Source organism: Alnus glutinosa, chromosome 4 (assembly GCF_958979055.1).
Source record: "Alnus glutinosa chromosome 4, dhAlnGlut1.1, whole genome shotgun sequence".
Classification (NCBI taxonomy): Eukaryota; Viridiplantae; Streptophyta; class Magnoliopsida; order Fagales; family Betulaceae; genus Alnus; species Alnus glutinosa.
In genome coordinates this window covers 15,966,404-15,974,566 of record NC_084889.1, presented here as the reverse complement: position 1 = coordinate 15,974,566, position 8,163 = coordinate 15,966,404, and positions in this window count along the sequence as shown.

Genomic DNA, 8,163 nt, shown 5'->3' with positions numbered 1-8,163 from the left:
TTAAAACATAGATTATGAATTTATGGATTAATTGAATTAAAAGTGTAAATTAATTTCAAATCATCTATGGGTTTCATGAAAAATAGGCATTTATGAGATTAGGTTCTAAAAGTAGTAATTAGTATAAATTGGAGATTTTAATTGTAAATTTAGGAATATTTTTATGTATGGGTTTAGTCAAATAATGGGTAACTTCGTGTTATAGCATTTGAGCGATTCAAAGTGCTAATTATTATAGCTATTGGTTAAATAGCTAAATGGTGCATTGTGTTGTGATTAGAGCGGCACTTTACGGGTCAAACCTAGGATTGTTGAAATCGGGAGTACTAGCGATCCAAGGTGAGTATTCTACTCACTGAGAAACTATTATTTTCATATATTAATGAATTGCAAAATATATGATGTTTTATAAATCCGAACCAATTGTATGTTGATTATAATTGTTTTGGTTGTTTTAAGTACTTTTGAGTATATTGAAATTATGATGATGCTTTGAAGTAGAAAAAATAATATGTGGAGCTTGGAATGATTTTTGTGACCGTATGTTTGGTTGGGAATTTTGTAGACTATGGTTGCATTGTAAATGATTGGAATTTTTAGTGTGAGTTATAAAATTGGGACATGGTGCATTGCGTACTTAACGGCACAAACCTTGGGATATGGTCCCTGTTCTTTGGAGTTACGGACTCGACGTTAATATGGGATACGGTCCCTGTTCCATTTGAGTTATGAACTTTATGTTAACTTGGGATACAGTCCCTGTCCTTTGGGATACGGTCCCTGTTCCTTGGGATACTGCCCAGTTCGCTTGGCATATGCCTACATATATCATGGTGTGTTTGTGTGTGCTGTTTTTATGATATATATATATATATATATATATATATATATATATATATATATATATATATATATTTCTTGTTGCATGATTTAAAGGCATCGAGTTTTAGTATACCTAGATTGTACGCTACTGGATTGGGTGATGTAAGTGTCTTGCGACATGAAGTTACCTACATCTGGCAATGATGTTTCTTTGTATTACTGAGTAAGATGCCATTGTTTTACGCTTGATGTACCTAGATTGTACGTTACTAGATTGGGTAATATAAGTGTCTTTTGACATGAAGTTACCTACATCTGGCAATGCTGTTTCTTTGTACATTTGAGCCGCCATTTTTTTATGCTTGATGTACCCAGATTGTACGCTACTGGATTGGATAATGTAAGTGTCTTTTGACATGAAGTTACTTACATCTGGTAATGCTGTTTCTTTGTACATTTGAGCTGCCATTGTTTTATGCTTGATGTACCTAGATTGTATGCTACTGGATTGGGTAATGTAAGTGTCTTTTGACATGAAATTACCTACATTTGAGCCACCAAATACAAAAGTATTATAGTAGGTGAGAAGGTATGTAGTTGCTTCCAAGGTGGGATGACTGGAACTTCTATATATGTTCGCAGCTACATAGTATGCTTTAAATGTTTTCTATTAGTCGGTGTTTGCTATATTAGCTATGGAGATTTTCAAACAAAAGTTTATAAATTGGTAGCTATTATAGTGTATGCGAGACTAAAAATGAAAGGTTGGTTCTTTGCGAAAGCTCAGTGAATAGTATATCTCTAAGGTCTTAGTGTAATCATTTATGCTAAGACGGTAGGCTCATAATTCCACCTGTGCGGATGCGGTAACCCCCGCAATTGTGCAAATTTTGATGCTGTGACTGCAGGTACTCCTGAGCTAGATGATGACCCAGTGGTTTTATATTTGGGGTATTACGATTGAAGCCCACAGTGACGATCAGAATGTGTTGGACTATGGAGTCCTCTGTCTTTTGGATATTTTTGTATATGGCTTATGACGCATGTGTCACGTATTTTTGGTATAGCCATTCTTTTGTAATCGTAGTATATGTTGTATGCCTTAAACAGATAGACATGGGTAATTGGCTCTTTTGTATGGACCACAGACTAGTTATAGATGTGCTTTCCGTTATGATTGATTGGTATTAATATATTCTGCTGTGTTAGATGTTACTCTGAATATCAGGTACAGGTTATGAAACGTGTACTTTATGTTGGCTGAGCGACAAGTAGTCATGAACTGTGAGGATCCATTTTACGCTATATGCATGTTTTCAAAAATATATATATATATGGGTCGTCACAATTTCCCACTCCGTCCTTGAATTTAGGGCGGGACGTTACAGCTCATAACAAAATATTTATGCTCGAAAATATTAGTTTAATAGTTCACGTGAGAATCTACTCACCAAGCTCGTAATATCCCTCAAGGTTGTTATTTGTGTACTTGTCATCTCCATCGTCTCCTCCAAAAAAAAAAAAAAAAAACCCTCTTGTTCTCTTCTCTCATCTCCTCTCTCTCACTCAAGGGTTTTGGAAGGTTGGGGGTGAGCTAAAGGGTGCTTTTAGGGTTTTCCTCCAAAACATTTTGCTGAGGTGGACCATCACGACATCCTTTGGATCATCCAAATGTCTTTCCTATTTTCTCGTTATCTACCGTTTAAATGGTTTTCACTGGGAATTTTTCCTAAGTGTTTAAGATTACATTTTCTCATTCTTTTGGGATTCATGACTAATCCAACTCTACTATAAAACGTTAGGCACTAATTATGGTGTCCTTAATCCTATAGTAGTGTGGGGTATTACAAGCAAAATCTCTAATGAAGGTGTAACACCTTGCAGATGATTATGACAAAATTTGTTATAAAGAGTGGCAAACATCAGGTAAAAGAAGAATTTTGTGTCCTTCCTTCTAACTCTATTTTGCTTTCTCTACTAGTATTTCCATTGATCCATATTGACTTAAGCATTAAAGCTACCTCCCGTTTGGCCGCTCTGGCAAGATCTTTCGCTAATTTCTTCTTTCCTTATAGGAATTTTCGATCATTACCATGGCACACGGTCAATTTTCAAACCCCTCTCATTTCATTACATATTTGCCACATAATTGGAATCATGCAACCAAATATTTTTAGTATAATTTTTGGAAATTTGATTAATGCAGAGTGTTGTGTTTCTGATAGCTGGTGCGCAATTGCTGCACTGCCTAGTGTTTCAATGATTGAATCAGCTACATCTTACTGCTAAATGTTTTCTAATTTAGCCTATTAAGTTTCATTTGTTTTTTTAGGACCTGGGTCACTTCTAAAAATATTATATCATATGTAGGAATATGTTAATTTATTGTTTATAATTTTCTCCCCAAAAATATTTTACATTTTTAATGATTCTCCAATGTTCAGGAGAATAAGTTAGTTTATTGCTTACAATTTGTTTTCATAATTGTCAGTTGCACACTCAATTGAGTAGATTAAATGACTATTCAACAACCTTTATACTCAAGTGTTTCTGCGAGAGCTCGTTTACCAATGTGTATGTTTTTTTATTTTTTTGGTCATGAGATTTGAAGGGTTAGCTTTGTACCCTTCGCCTATTTCGACAATTTCAAAGGTTGTTTACAAATGAATAGTTTTCTTCAATTTACAAGTTATCTTCAATCGAATCAAATAGAGTCTTGTAGTTAAAGGGAGGCAAAATAGGCTTTAGGGTGCAACCAAGACCTATAAAAAGACCTCTCTCCATGAGTTCATGTTGAAATGGCTCTATTTGATTCGAATGGAAATTGTCACAAGTCGGACATTTTATAGTACTATTCAAACATGTTATATTACCGTTCGAATGTTTTGTTGAGTTGTACCATTGTACGGATCCAGGGAATGTTCGAATGATTATCTTGTTTCATCGTTACCCACTGTTTGAAAGCTATGCACATAAATCACCCTAAGTGTCCAAAAACTCAATTTTCTCCCCCTTTTGAGATTTAAGGCTAAACAAAGTCTACCAAACACACTTAAGCATAAATTAAAGTATCCTTAACCCTAATTTAGTATGGTGTGTTACATGGAAGGGGACTCTCTAGAAGTGATCCTCTCCATTCAGCATAATGACTTAACCAGAGATTGGAAGATAGCTCCATTGATATAAGACATTCTGGGACTACTCATGTAGTTCCCCAGATTATTAATAGGATTAAGTAGGTCTTCATTGGAAATTAGGACTTTTGACTTTCTACGTTGACCAAAAGTTCGCTGAGAACAATGAATGATCGAGCACAAATTATCATTCTTCTCACTTCGAACGATCGATTTTCGCACTCCGAACGATCATTTTTTCCACCACGAATGTTCGATGACGTGGTGTACTTTATGTCAAAAGGTACATTCCAAGCCGTTGGTATGTACGACAATAGTACACGAACGTTTGAGGATTGTACAATGAACGTTAAAAATAGTACACGAGCGTTTAATACCCGAGTACCAAACGTTCGACAGGTGGATATCAGTTCATCCTTATCCTCTACGATTTCTCCTCTATAAATACTTCCACACCCCTTCATTTTATTTTGTGTAATCCTACCCTTGGAGTTGGTGTTACTATACTGAGAGTGTGTGGGAGCATTTTGGTGTAAGGAAGAAGTGTTCACACTAAGAAGGTAATGCCCTTAGCATAAACTCGTTATTTTGTAGCCGTTATACTGTCGATTTATGTTTATAACCTAGGTTTAATCCTCTAGTCTCTATTGTGATCTTAATGCTAGCTCAATATTAGGTGTAGCATTTTGTTGTTTTAGGCGTTGTGTTTATTGCATGACATGGCGGTGAGGCTCAGGGTCGTATTAGTAGTGTTATAAAAATCGTAGGCCTTTCTTAGTAGTAGTTTAGATTAGATTTAGTTCGAATACAATTTCTGCTAGGGACGAATGTTCGATCCCCTTGGTTGAATGTTCAATCTCTCGTGCTTCAAACGATCGTTCCTCAAAGTACGAACATTTGAGTACCGTATCATGAATGTTCGACCCTTGAGCAGGAACATTCGTGGGTCAGGCAAAATACCTATTTTGACCTTGTTATGGCATAGGATTAGTTTTTAAGATGGGATTAAGGCTAATGTTAGGTTTTTCTCAGATTTAAAGGTTGTGGAGCCCAAGGAACAATTTTCGGAGGAGCTTTACGATACAAGTGAGTAAAAACTCATATGGATACTTGTTATTTTTCCCGCACAACATGATTATTTTGTATACTCAAACATGCATATTTACAACTTACATGAAATATACTTTTGAGTACTGTGAATTCCATTTGTAAAAATGAATGGTGCTTAATGGAATAATGAGACAAGAAATTATAAGAGTGTGCATGTAAAGTACATAAAAGATTAAATTGCATCGTATGACATTGTACACCGTCTTGTGCGGAATAACGGCTATGGGCTTATTATTATATGGGTTATTCTTTACGGTAAAAAGTTTATGATATGTCATGATGGGCCTTGGATCCAATGATTGTTATGGTTACCGGCGCACTATACTTGAATAGGGGTCACGGTTACAGCTTTGTTTGTAGTGTGGGCAACTCGAGGTCAAACTCGGCTGGGATTTTAGTATATGACGGTATGCGTACATATCCGGGCCACCAGTTTTGTATTATAGGTCCCTCGGGACATTGCCAAACTTGCCGAGAAGAGGTTAATATCCTATGTAGACCATGTGGAATTGAACTATGCCATGATTCTTGTTATAAGCATGTAATATATCTATATTGCATACACGACCATGTTATGAAATGAAGACTTATAATGATATTCTAATGCATGTGCCTTACATCTTAAATTGACTTTACCATATGATAACATGTATATCATGCATATTATTACTCTCTAAGTCATGGACTTAAACCTGTATCTTTCCACCTATTAAACATGCATTGTTTTGTAGATAGTTTTATTAATGACAACATCGGAGTGGCATATGATAGATAGATCCTTTTTGATTGGTTGGGATGTGGAGAAGAGATAGTGAATCTCGCCGAGATATGATAGATATTATATGTACTTTACCTTCTTAAGTGTAGGACTTGACTTTTGATGTTATTATGACTCTTAGATCTTTTGGCTCTGAATATGTATTATATTTGATGATTGGTCTTTTAACCGTACTTTAAGAGATTTGGCTATCTATGTTATGATGTTTTAGTTTTACCTTAACTTTTATCGTTGTGATTGTGGATTTTAGATTGCTACATTTTGTTTAAGTGAAAGTCTTCTGCTTCAAACTCTCTTCGAAGAAGATGAGATCTGTGTGGTCTTATTCTTCCTAGAATAAGTCTGGAAGATGAACCATGGAATTAGTTACCAGTTAGTTAATTTCACTGGAGCGTTACAACTTACCACCTTCAAGTCCTTGTCATTTTTCAAGGTTTATAGGAGCGACAACCTGTTTGCTTCTAATCTAGATAGATGGGCCACTTCGACCATTTCCCTAGCATCATTGTATCTAGCATGTTCCCCATTAGATCTTTCCCTTGATAGTGGCAACAATGCACCGTTGTAAAATGTACTGTTTGTACTCAAATCTTTTTTTTTTTTTCTTTTTTAAGAAAAAAAGAAAAAGAAAAAAAGTGCAATAGCATTTACAGGGATCAAAGGTTAATCATACCACTTGTTCGGATACAGAGAGACGATGACATAAAGCAGGAGCTTGTCCTTTCGATCCGATGGGCATAAGCTAGATAGATTGTTGGTGTTTGCCTGTCAATTAAGTTGCTGGCATGGCTTTTGATGGGCAATGAAGTGTCCCATACATATAGCCCAGCAAGTCATAGCCTATGAGAACAATGATAAATTGGGCATTCCATGAAGAAAATTTTGTGGGTGTGAGTTTAATTAATGGGCAATTGTTCAATAGCATTTGTAGAGACAAAAGGTGGATTGTAGGAGTTGGTGGGATTTCAGCCATAACAACCTTTCGGGACATGGTCTGAGTATTCTCTGCCGTGAAGAGTGCATCAGGATCAATAATCTTGTGAGAGAAGATGCTCTATTACTATATCAAATTTTAAACAAATAAAAATAATTGAAGGAATTTCCTTTCAAAAATTTGATTCTCTGTTAATCACATGTACTTAATTATAATTACAAGACGTGGGTATGTATAGGAAAGTTCAAGACATAAAAATTCTATTAAAGGATTCATACAATCTCAATCAAGCTGATTTATTGATATTATGTCTAATGATCCGTACTGACTTAAGCATCAAAATTATTTTCCGATGGTCTGCTCCAACAAGCTCTTTTGTCAATTTCTTCTCTCTTTACAGACATTTCCGATCGTTACCTCGACTCACGGTCTACTTTTCTACCCCCTCTCATTTCATTACATATTTGCTACATATTTGAATCATGCGACATACTACTTCTAATAAAAGTTGTAGCCTAACATTTATGCAATTGTGGTAGTTATAACTTAAGCCAAGCTGTAGTTATATTTGCTTTATATCACATCTATCACTTTTTATAATTTCAAAATTAACAACCTACTACTCTATAAAGACATGTCAATTTCCATTAAAGATGTGTGTACTGGAAATTGTTAAAGTATTTTCAAAATTAATATGTATATATATTTATTTTGTGTCTTGGGAATGATTTAAAAGGAAGGTGTTAAAGAGCATTAAATGAAGATAGTCCCACATGGGAAAAAGAGAAACTGAAGTTGGCATTTATAAGGACCAACACACTTTAAGCATTTAAAGTAATGCTTGGGTGTATACTCTAGTACGGTGCGAAGCACTGGACGCACACGCACACGCGCGCGCGCGCGTGTGGCAGTGGGCTGTAGGGCGCTAGTGGCGCTTTGATGGAGCACTTGGCACTTAGCACGAAGCATCGGAGCTCGGAGCGATCTAATCATGACCTTTTGATTTTGGATGGTCCTGATCAATCGATCTAGTGGTTTAATCTAAACCATAGGATGCTTCTTAGGTAAATCCAGTGGTTGGATTTACTGGACAATCAAATAAATAAACTGTAAGGTCAAATCACATTTGATCTAATGGTTGAGATTAATAAATAATTACAGAAATAACTGCTGTACAATGTTTAATAAAAGAAATAATAAAATTTCTTTTATCTTCAATGCCTTTTTCTGATACCTTTTGTATTTAAAATTAAAAAGTCTCTGTCTGTCTCTTGATATAATAGAAAAATCTGAAAGTGTTCGGTTTTAATTTTTTCGTAAGTGCAAAATGAGATTAAAACAAACAGAGGTTTCTGGGCTCCATTGTATCCTGGAGAAATATTTGC